General features: G+C 44.8%; 1 long non-coding RNA gene across 1 annotated transcript; it reads left to right on the top strand.

Moving 5' to 3' along the window:
- The first annotated feature begins 373 nt into the window (after positions 1–373).
- On the top strand, positions 374–9,535 carry LOC129065747 (uncharacterized). The gene is made up of 3 exons (XR_008528617.1): positions 374–545; positions 7,248–7,390; positions 9,478–9,535. It is a non-coding gene; the product is annotated as an uncharacterized LOC129065747 (long non-coding RNA).
- Positions 9,536–11,350: the final 1,815 nt, after the last annotated feature.

Here is an 11,350-nt window from a genome sequence, read left to right as displayed (position 1 = left end):
GGACAAGTTCAAGCAGAGGTGCCCATTTTTCAGGAACCTTGAGTACCCAGTGGGGAGCTGGACCAGGAGACTGGCATGTTATTTTCTGACTCAGGATTCTAGGGTTAGACTGGCTCGGGGAGGGGGTGTGTTAGCGAAGCGGGGATGAACAAAGGGGTTCACACAATCCTAATCATGGTACCAGATCAATGTTCCAACACGTGGTTGGGAAATCTGCGTGCAAGCTGCTAAATCAGCAAAGATAGCAAGCACACTCTTCAACTCACTCTCAGAGGATTGATACCATTCCAAAGTAAACATAAAATGTGCCGAAAGAGGGGTGTTGAAAGAACAGCTAGTATGGTTCCCCTCTTCCTATGGCTGGAGACGGTGACACCAGGCCTGGGGTTCTTCTGAACTCCTCCTGTCCCACAAAATACACCTGCCAAGGCCTGAATTTGATGCGGCACAGCTGGGAGTCTCAGCAGGTTTCCTGGTAGTCACGGTGATGCTGATTCTGGAGAATGTGGCCCATCTCCGAGAGCTGATAGGTCACGTGGACACCGGTGAGAGGAGGCAGTGGTGGGTGGAGGGCGTTAGGTCCTTCATGGACCAGGATCTGCCGACTTGATGATTATGGGTTAGAAGGGAAGCCAACCCCCTGTGCCTTACAACGTTCACTGAAGTTCTTCACTATCTTCCTGGAATCACTCAGGCTGGGGTTATTGCCACGCTCCTCGTGTTTCCTGCTCCCCTCAGCCTGGAAAGCGGACGGGCTGGTGGAAAGGTCAGCTTCACCCCCAGAGGTGCTTGCTACCAGCTCATAAATGTGAGCAAACACTCCGTGGCAAAGGAGGGGGCAAAGTGCATGGGAGACTAAAGGTCCCAGGTGGAGAGTGTGGCATTTGCAGGGTCAGGGATTGATTACTTTAAGACTTAAACAAAATAACACAAGTCATATGGCCTATTTTGGAGCAGGCAGAAAATAAAGATAAGCACAAAGAAGAAAACAAAAATCTCACCACCCAGAGATAAGCATGGTTAATATTTTAGTCTGGTGGTTTCCAACCAGCTTCCTAGAGGACCCAGGATTTTGTGGAGGTGCTTCCAAACCTCCATAAATGCTGGCTGGAATCTAATCGAAAAAGCCTAAGAGGTTTGGATTGTGTCAAAATGGCCATAAGCAAACGTGCAGGTGAGCCCATGAGCAATAACCGCACGGAGACCACCAATCTGGGAAGGTGTGCGTCTCTCTCTGCCAGCCGTGAACCCAGCTCCTCCCGCCATTCCTGGCACTAACTTGTGCTCGCCATGAATGTGGCTAGGTGGGCAGGCTGGAGCCCTGCAGCCCCGCAGGCTCGCTGCGAGAAATCCGCAGGCGCACACACCAAGGCAGCGCACCGCGCCGTCCTGGATTATGGGGCACGGGAGGTCAGGGCCTTTCTTTCTGCCCACAAATGTTCACCGCCCGCTCCCAACACCCGGGGCAATTGAGGGGTGTGCAACAAGAAGTAAATTTGTAACACATCGTGGTGTCATGGCATTATATAATGGATCATTTTAGCACCAGTCTTTTTATTTTTATTATTGAGGGAGGTATCTTGCAATAGGAATATCTTTAAACAGGAATACCTTCTAATAAGTGGCGAGATGCTAATGCTGCGCATTAACCTTCCCACTCCCTAAGCCCACACTGTCCTGCATCCTGTGGCCCCGCCCCTGCCTGGCTGGTAAGCTCTCAGGTCTTCAGAGGAGGATTTCAGAAGTGCAGAGAGAAAGAAGCATGTGGATACTTTGCTTTTAAAAAAAATTTTTTTTCTTTTATTTTTTAAAATTCTCACTTGGGGAGATTTTTACACTGATTTTAGAGAGAAAGGAAGTTGGGGGTAGGGCGGGCGGAGAGAGAAACATCTATGTGAGAGACAAACATTGAGTGGTCGCCTTCCGTAGGCACCCTGACTGGGATCGATTCCTTCTGCAGCCACACAACTCGGTGAGTGCTGCTTGTCTTTTATTGGACATTCAAAACAGAGAGAAGTCTTGATGGCTGTTTTCAAGACTGAGGTCTAAACAGGTTTCAGAAGATCTGGGAGGAGGAAGGAAGAGGATCAGAGAGGGAGCCAGAGAGAAACAAATCTGCTTGTGTCCTGTCCCCTCTGCCCCCCCCCCCAGGGTCACGACCTTGGGTTGGGCACGGTCACCTGGATAAATTTGGGGGTCCTTAGGGCAGAGATGACCTGTGCTTCTTCCCAGTGGGGCCTGGGGAGACCCTTCCCAGGGTCTCCTGCTCTGGCCAGCAGCAACTGAGTGGAGGGGGCAGATTGGCTCATCTGGGTAGAGAAGACCGAGGCAGGAGACCCCTGCCCTTGAATCCTGCGGCCTCAAGGGCGTGTGCCTGGCTGCATTTCAAGGGACTTCATGGCTGGGGTAAAAGGAGTAGGTGCACCAACAGCCCATGAGTGGGCAAGGAGTGTCCCGGGCAGAGGGGAGATAAGTGGAGAGGGTCTGGGCCTGGGGCTTGCTTGGCATTTTGGAGCGTGGGAAGGAGGCTCAGGGAGCCAAGCTGCCAAGAGCAGGAGCCAGAAGCCAGGGTAAGAAGTCATAAGCCAAGTGGCTTTGTGTGGCTTTGACACAAGCCAAGAAGTCAGGGTGATGAGTAAGAGAGGGAGCCACAGCTGGGCTTTGTCAGACATGGAAAAGATCTTCTAGTTTATCTCTGGAGTGGCAAGAAACCACGGAAAGTTTTAAAGAGGGAAGTGACCTGTCAGATCTGGCTGCTTCGTGGAAAACGCCTTCAGCTGAGCAAGTGCGGACACAGAGGCTGTTGCAATAAACCTGACCAGAGATGAAGGTTTCTTAGAATCTCTCTGCGCCCTCCGGCGGAGGCCACCAGCCACATGCTGGTTATGGGCACCTGAATGTGGCTAGTCTGAATTGAGGTGTGCTGCAGGTGTAAAATATTGAATTTTGGAGATTTATTACAAAAATAAGAAAATTAAATTTCACAATGATAACTTTTTTCCATCTAAATTTTATATATTTGAATTTCACATTGAGAACTTTTAAAAATATTGATTACATGTTGAAATGATAATATTTTGACTACTCTGGGTTAATAAAAATGTGTTATTAAAATTAATCTGACCAGTTTCATGTTACTTTTAAAATCTGGCTTCTAGAAAATGTGAACTTGCATATGTGGCTTGCATCAGGTTTCTGTGAACAGTCCTGAACTAGAGCGTGAACGGGGGCGGGGGATGGGGGGTTGCCAAGAAATGAATCGGTTCAACCTTGTTTCTGAAAGCAGAGCGGCTGAGAGCCCGAGGGGTAAGAAGCGAGGGCTGGGCAGTTGGTTTACTGGTGGTGCCGTTTACAGAGACGGGGGACGCCGAGGAAGGAGCAAAGTCATGAATACATTTTGGAAATGCTGAGTGAGAGGTCTCTCTCTCACTCAGAGGGTTAACTATGGAGCTGGAATTCAGAGGGAAAGACAGAGACCATCCATGTGTGGACGGCAGTTGCGGTGCTGGGACCACAGGAGATGAACGTGGATGTGGACAGGTCGGGGGTCAGAGCTCTGAGCTCTCCCAGCATTTAGAGTTGGGGAAAAGGAGGAAGATCTAGTAAAGAAAACTGAGGAAGAATGAATGGCTGGTGAGGCAGCAGAAACTCAGGAGAGGGCGTGCCAGAACTCCTGGAAAACTTCAGCTGGAGGTTCTGAGTTGAGTGCAGACTGCCGGCTGGAAGCTGGGTTCCTGAGAGAAGGAGGCAGGCAAAGGCTGACAGGCATCGCTTGGCCCCTGATGCCAAGCTTCCTTCCGAACAGTCGCTGTACCTCCTCAGGGGAGGGGGAAGGAAGGGAATTATACAAAGCCAAGGGATTGGAGGTGCCCCCAGGCCCCCCTTTACCTTTCTCCCCTGAGAATCCAAACAGCGGTCTAAACTGAGCCAGTTCAATGCCACGCCCAACAGAGCTCTTTGAGTTGAGTCTGACTGTCAGCCCAAAGTACAGCTCTGTTCAAAACACGCACACCCACACACAGACCCACACCCACACACCACTTAGCAGCCCTGCATGCCCCACAGGATTCAAATCCATACTTTTAGGGAGACTTGGTGTTGTTTTGGAATCCTCCCCATCCTGTTGGAGGCCCAACGGTCCTAGGAAGGCGGTGTCTTCTTCGAACGTTTGTCACGTTGGTGTGCACTGAGCTGAGGCACTTGATCAGTACCTGGCAACTTCACAGGACCCTTTCCACGCACTCTTCAGTTCTCTGTTTGCCTCCGTGGCCTTCCTCCCAGGTGGAAATCTGGGGGACAGAGCAGAGACCGGTGGGGCGAACCGGCCGGCAGCCCTGGGGCACTCACTGCAGTGGACAGTTTTCAGGATTTGAACTCCCAGAAGCCACCTACTTTACTTGCTGTGGTCACAGGGCCCAGGGTTAGAAAACTGTTTTATTGGGAGTGAAGGCTGCCTTAACGGCAAAGGTAAGAGGGATTCCTGCCTGGGGAGCAGTTACCCTGAGTCGAGGGTGGCCAACGCCCAGCCCTGCTGCTTCCTGCCTGTTTAAGTCTGATCTGACCCTTCAGCTTCCTATGAATTTAATTCTAAGGGAAACCCTCTCTCCTTTCAACAACACCCCCTTTTAAGACCATCGAAGTTGATTTATGTGCCTTTCAGCCAGGCACTCTGACCAACACCAGATACGGAAACATTATTGGATTGGGTTTCCCATGGTGGGGGGACAGGTACAGTGTGCAGCATCCCAGAAGTCATTGCCAAGGTTCTCTTTTTTGATCTGGGTAATGCGTACTTACCTTTAGGACATATATGCATTATTTAGATGTAGGAAGTCCTTCATAATACATATAAGCACTTAGAGAAATTATTGGAATACATTGGAAATCCAGTGTCAGCTTAGATTTCTCAATGCAGCTCTGTTCACGTGGGGAAAAGAAAAGTGGTCCTACTTTCTCTCATGTAGTGTCCTAGATCAGGAATATGAAATAGTCCTTGACAGCAACAAACTGGATCTGGTAAATATTTTTGTGCCATGGGAATGCAGTCTGTTCAATGCAATGCTATGTCACAGTATCAGCTGTGACAGCCATCTGAAGTCAGCCAAGATTCTGAAATCAAATAGTCACGGAAAAAGCATTATCAATAAGGGGTGAGGTATTATCTCCATCATAAGTCCTTAAATTTACCTCTGGGCAAAAAAGTTGCCCACTTAGAAAAATTACAAAAGAAAGCTAAGAAGAAATAGAAGAAAGTTAGAACCATTTTGCTGACAAAGTCAGCACGAGAATTTTTAAGCATGTTTGGACACTGTTGTATATCGGTATGCTTGTAAAATTGTTGTGTGAATGATTACAGCTTTATATGAATACATGTAGGACATTCCTTACTTGAGCATAAGGAAATACATAATTTCTGTTTTTATTAAATAAGAACCCTTATTACAACTAAACATAGTTAAAACAGGTTTGAAGAGACCCAAGTCATCATTAGCTTCCCAGGAACCCAAATGTCTTCGTCTGGTTCTGGGAAGGAGTACAGCTTGGTCTAGTTTATGTTCCCTATAGCTCCTGGACAGGCGTTAAGTAAATGATTGGTACAATGGCAATCATATCACAATAGATAGGTGTATAAAATCAACATGTTGTATGCCTCAAACTTGCACAATGTTACATACCAATTATATCCCAATAAAAGAGAACAAAATGATTGCTTGTGCCTGATAGGTCACATTCTGTGTTTACCAGAAAAATCAAACCAATAGACAAAATCTAAGCCGCCCTTACCAATTCTGCCACCAGATGGCAGCAAGTCACCTCTTATGGGATCGCCTTGCACCTGGGGACTGCTGGGCGGCTGGGGCGTGGATCGGGGCGGTGGGGCGGCAAATTGGGGTGTGTGTAGAGGCTGAAATCCATTACTCCTGAAATACTAGGCTAAGTACTCAGCCATGAAAATTTCACTTAATACTCATATCTATGAGGTAGGTATTAATATTGTCACCATTTTGCAACAGAGACAACTGAAGTTTAGAGAGGTTAAGTGATCTGGCTAAGGTCATATGCACAGCCTTATGACCTTAAGCTGCAGAGTCAGGATCAACTGACTTCAGAGCTTGAGATCTCTGCCACTGTGTTTTATAGCTTTTCCCAAAATGTATACACACATAACACCATACAGGAAGACGGCCAAAAAGAGTGTGTGTGCTGTTTAGGATTATGGGCAAATTACAGAGATTGCATTTCCTATTTTCCATATTTGAAATGAATTATAGAGTAAAATTGCCAAGTTCCAGAAAACAATTTTGGGATTTTGATTAAGAATTGCATTTAATTTATGAAACACTCTGGGTAGATTTACCATTTACATGATATTTAGAATTCCTATCTAGGATTATGGCAAATCTTTCCATATATATTCAAATTATTTCTGTCCTGCCCTTAAATTAAATGTGATTGTTTTAAATGCACAGATCTCACACATTTCTTGTTAAGTTTGCTTCTAGGTATTTCATAGTTTTGGTTGCTATTTGAAATGAACTTTCCCTCCAGTTTCTGTTTTTAACTGGATATTTCTGTTCTATGTCAAGGTAAATGATTCTTTGGTATTAGTTTTTTATTTATCCACTGTATCAAATCATCTTATTTTCAAAATTGACGTAACATTTACATAACATAAAATTAACCATTTTACTTTTTGTTTTTTTTAAATAAAAATTAACCATTTTAAAATTTCGTACATTCACAATGTTGGGTCTATGTCCAGCTCCAAGACATTGAATTACCCTGGAGTACAACCCCACACTGTTATTCCCCATGAACCATCTTATTTTTTTAAATTGATTTTTAAAAAAGATTTTATTTGTTTATTTTTAGACAGAGGGGAAGGGAGGGAGAAAGAAAGGGAGAGAGAGAGAGAAACATCAATGTGTGGTTGTCTCTCACACATCTCCAACTGAGGACCTGGCCCGAAACCCAGACATGTGCCCTGACTGGTGACTGAGTTATAGGCCAGCGCTCAGTCCACTGAGCCACACCAGCTGGGGCTGAACTTTTAGAAACGGGGCTGTAAAACCCATCGAAATCACCGGGCCATGCAGCATGGCGACCAGGTGGAGGTGGCAGTGATGTGATATGATGAGGCAGGCCGTGGATCTCCTTGTCTCCTAACGCGTGGGAAACCCCACAGGTGTGGGCTTTTTCCATGACAGAGGCTGACTCAGCTTCCGACCTTCCTTCCTTCCTTGCAGCTAGCCCTCCCCACTTCCAAGATGAAGCTGAGGCCGTGCTGACTTGCTGCCTGGACTCTTTGCTTCTCCTGTTGTTAGGAACAGCTCCTCACATTTCCTCAAGTTGGCATGGGAAGCCCTGGGTGTGTTTTGCCATGATCCAGGTAGGGAAATGATATGGGTCTAAGCTTTCTCCAAACTTTAGTCACATCTCTACCCCTACTCTCAGTCTGCCTGAAAAAAAAAGTTCAGGATATTCACACTGAAACAACCCTCAGCCCTCCTTTGACCAGTTGGAAGCCTGAGTCTTGCTGCCAAGGGTAAGTGGTGCTGTTGCGTGGCTGGAGCCCAGCTACGTGCTGCTAGGCCAGCCAAGGAGCCCCGGGCTTGGTGACGGTGCAGGGGTGGGCTGAGGGCAAATACGCCCCAGTCTTGGTGTGTGGTCGTCAGTACTCAGGGGTATTTATTTAATATCTTCATATTATTTGTATAAACTGAAATTGATTTAATTCTTAAGTAAACTTCTTGATTAGTGATTAGCAGACATTTGGCCGTGCCCAAAACTCCTGCAGAGACATTTGATCCACGCCAAAGGTCCTTGGAATTTGGTCATGTCCAACACGGCCCAGCTTAAAAGACATCTCTGGGTTCAAATAGCCCATAATGTTTATTACTATTTTTGTTTTACAGGGTTAATACATAAAACATACTATCATGTTTTACAGGTCTAATAACTGTGCTGTGAGTGTATTGCCAAAGTAACACTTTTCCCTTGGTAGCTAGGCCAGTAATGGCACATAGGGTTAGGTGGATGGGTCAGGGTTGAATCTTGCAGAGAAATGGGATTTATATTAACTACGGAGACTAAATATCTCACGGATGTTTTAGACAAGACCAGACGTCCTGCAAGGAGACTTCCACATTCTTTTTTTTTGGGAGGGGGGGCCACTGAAGAGTTTAGTGGCACACTAGAAGAAAATACTGGTAAATATTTATGTAGTCTTGGAGTAGGGGCATATTCTAAATATAACACCAAATAGAGACGCCATAAAGGGGAACACTAATTCATTTAATTTGAAGTTTAAAAACGTCTCTGCATTAAAAAATCATAAAGTTAAAAAAACCAAAGTAACACACCTATAAAAATGACATATATGAAAGGCAGTGATTGATATCTTTAATGTATAAGGAGCTTTTACAAATCAATAGGAAAAAGACAAATACCCCAGTGGGAGTATTGGAAAAACATATGAAGAAGACAAATGGATGACTGAGAAACATTAAGAAATGCCCGGTTCTAGTAGTAATTAAAGGAGGGATCATTAAAATGACAGAGATTAAGTTTTTTCAGCTTCCAAATGAATTAAAAATTTCAGAGTGGGTCTAACTTGAGGGGGATGTACGACAGGGAGACCAGCCTGGCTCCTCCCCCCGGCACCCCCCCCCCCCCCCCCGCTCCCCGTCCCTGCTGCTGTGGGCGGGGCCTTGGCAAGGCTTTGGTGGGAGGTGATTTGGGGTCATCCATAAAAATCTTTAACAAACATTACATATCCTTGTACCCAGGAGTTTCACTTCTGGTAATTTGTCCTAAGGACATGATACTGGATGTGCCCAAAGATATAGCTGTTCAGGGATGTTGACGGTATCCTTTTTATTTTTACTTTTTCAAATATATATTTTTATTTATTTTTTTATTTATTGATTTATGAGAGAGAGAGAGAGAGAGAGAGAGAGGAAGGGAAAGAGAGAGAGGGAAACACTGATTTGTTGTTCCACTTATTTATGCCTTCATTGGTTGATTGTTGTATGTGCTCTGACTGAGGACTGAACCAGCCATTTTGGTGTATCAAGATGACACTCTAACCAACTGAGCTAGCTGGTCAGGGTGACAGTAGCCTTTAGAAAAAATAGCATGAAAAGGAGACAACCTAAATAAGTACATGGCCATTTAACATGATGAGAGATGTCTTTTTATTGACTTAGATGTTCATGGTGTATTATTAGGTGAGAAATTGAAATAGTATGTATAATAAAATTCCTTTTATGAAAATAAATTTAATGTATGCATGACATATTTAAAAAATAGATTGGGCTTTGCAACAAGATATTCACAGTGGATGCCTCAAAGCAGGGAAGGAGGAATAAGGATTATACGTGACTTTTTTCTTTTGGCTTATTGATATCTCCCTTTTATTTCAATGTTGAAATATCCTTACTAGTTTTTGCATGTGTTTTTGTTTTACTTTCTTAGGTTTTTAAAAAATTACAAGAGTCCTACAGGCTTGTAAGAAATTCAAACCAGACAGGAGTGTATAGATGCATTTCCTCTCACCACTCCGTTCCCCTGAGAGGACCACTGTGGACAGGCTGGCGTATGTTTCTCCAGACATTTGTATGCACATGTAAACATATGTATGTATATTTTAATACAAATGGGATCACACTATATACACTGTGCTGTATCTGCTTTTTTCACTAAACAGTATGTCATGGACATCGTTGCATGTCAATACATATAGACCAACCTTATGCTTAAAAAAAAATGCTTGCCTTTCAACAGCTGCATATTATTACCATGCACAGATAAATCCAAATCTTTTTTTCTGATTTTTCTATACTGAGTATGTGTTACCTGTGTAATGGAAATGTAATAAAATGTTTTCTTGGAAAAAATAGAAAAACAAAGAAAGGAAGAAATGAAGGAAGGGAGGGAGGGTGGAAAGCAGACAATTTTTTGGTTCATTTTTCCTTTCATGTGGGTTTGGGGTCCCTTCTACTTGGGGGATATCTTTGCTTCTGGAGAGCTGTCGGGGCTTGATGAAGTCCAGGAGGAAGACTTACCTCCTCCACGATTAAAGAAAAGAGGTCCAAAGCAGGCTGATGTGGCTGGTGGTTGGAGGGTCGTCCCCATAACCAAAAGGTTGTTGGTCGATTCCTGGTCTAGGATGTGGGTTTGAGTTCTGGTCTGAGCATGTGCAGGAGGCAACCAATCGATGCTTCTCTCTTGCATTGATGTTTCTCTCTCTCCCTTCCTCTTTCTCTAAGAGCAATGAAAAAAAAATGTCCTTGGATGAGGATTGAAAAACAATAAAAACGTCCAGGGACTTAGGGATTTTTTGGTGTTCCCACATTCTTTTTAAAAATTTATGTTTGAAGACAGAAGTAATACATGAAAACCTTCCCAATATTTTACTATTCTTATAAATATTTTCTAGTTTATTTTCCATGTCTGTTGCTGGGTTGAGGATTGCTCCTCTGTGTGTGTATGTGTGTATCCATCTAGGTACCAAGACCCGTGCTAGGCACTGAAGCTGTTAAGACAGTCTTCAATGAACCCCCATTAGGGAGTATTAGAAAGCCAGCTCCCTTGGCCCCCCACCTCTATCCCATGTGGCTTCCCCTCTTGCTTTCTTCACGTGCAGCCATAGCTGGGGCTGGGGGACTGGATTAGTTATCTCTAGCAGAGACAATGTGTGTGGTGAAGTCAGTTGCCCAATGCAGAGTCAGCTTCCAGTGGGTCACAGTGGGGCCAGGAAGCTTGTGACTCCTAGTGAGTATGGAAACCCTGCGCTTGCTAAGCCCCGGCCCTGGGCTTTGGAATTTGTTATAGACTAAATGTTTGTGTCCTCCAAAATTCATATGTTGAAACCCTATCTTCCCATGTGATGGTTTTAGGAGACAGATTTAGGGAGGTGATTAGGATTAAATGAGGTCATGAGAGTGGAGCCCACAGGAAGGAAATTAGTTTCCTTTTAAGAGTCATAAGAGAGGCTGCTTCTACTCTCTGTTCTCCACCATGTGAGGACACAGCAAAGAGACAGCAGTCTCCAAACTGGAAGAGAACTCTCCCCAGGACTCAACTATGATCTCAGACTTCAGCTTCCAGAACTGTGAGAAATAAACTTCTAATGTTCATAAGTCCCCCAGTGCATGGTATTTCTGTTATAGAAGCCCACACAACTGAGACATTACGGAATGCTGGTGGTTCCAGAAGGACCATGGACTTGCACCTAGACAGCAGAGGATTGGGGACCCTTCTGGGTAGGGCAGGAGAATGATCGTAGGAGACATTCTAGATTATGCCTGGGACCTCATCAAGCCCCAACAGCTCTCCAGAAGCAAAG

This window comes from Pteronotus mesoamericanus, unplaced genomic scaffold (genome assembly GCF_021234165.1).
Source record: "Pteronotus mesoamericanus isolate MK-2021 breed Mesoamerican mustached bat unplaced genomic scaffold, CSHL_Meso_final contig_182, whole genome shotgun sequence".
Classification (NCBI taxonomy): Eukaryota; Metazoa; Chordata; class Mammalia; order Chiroptera; family Mormoopidae; genus Pteronotus; species Pteronotus mesoamericanus.
The sequence above is the reverse complement of the archived record's forward strand: the minus strand, read 5'-3'. Positions and strand labels throughout refer to the sequence as shown.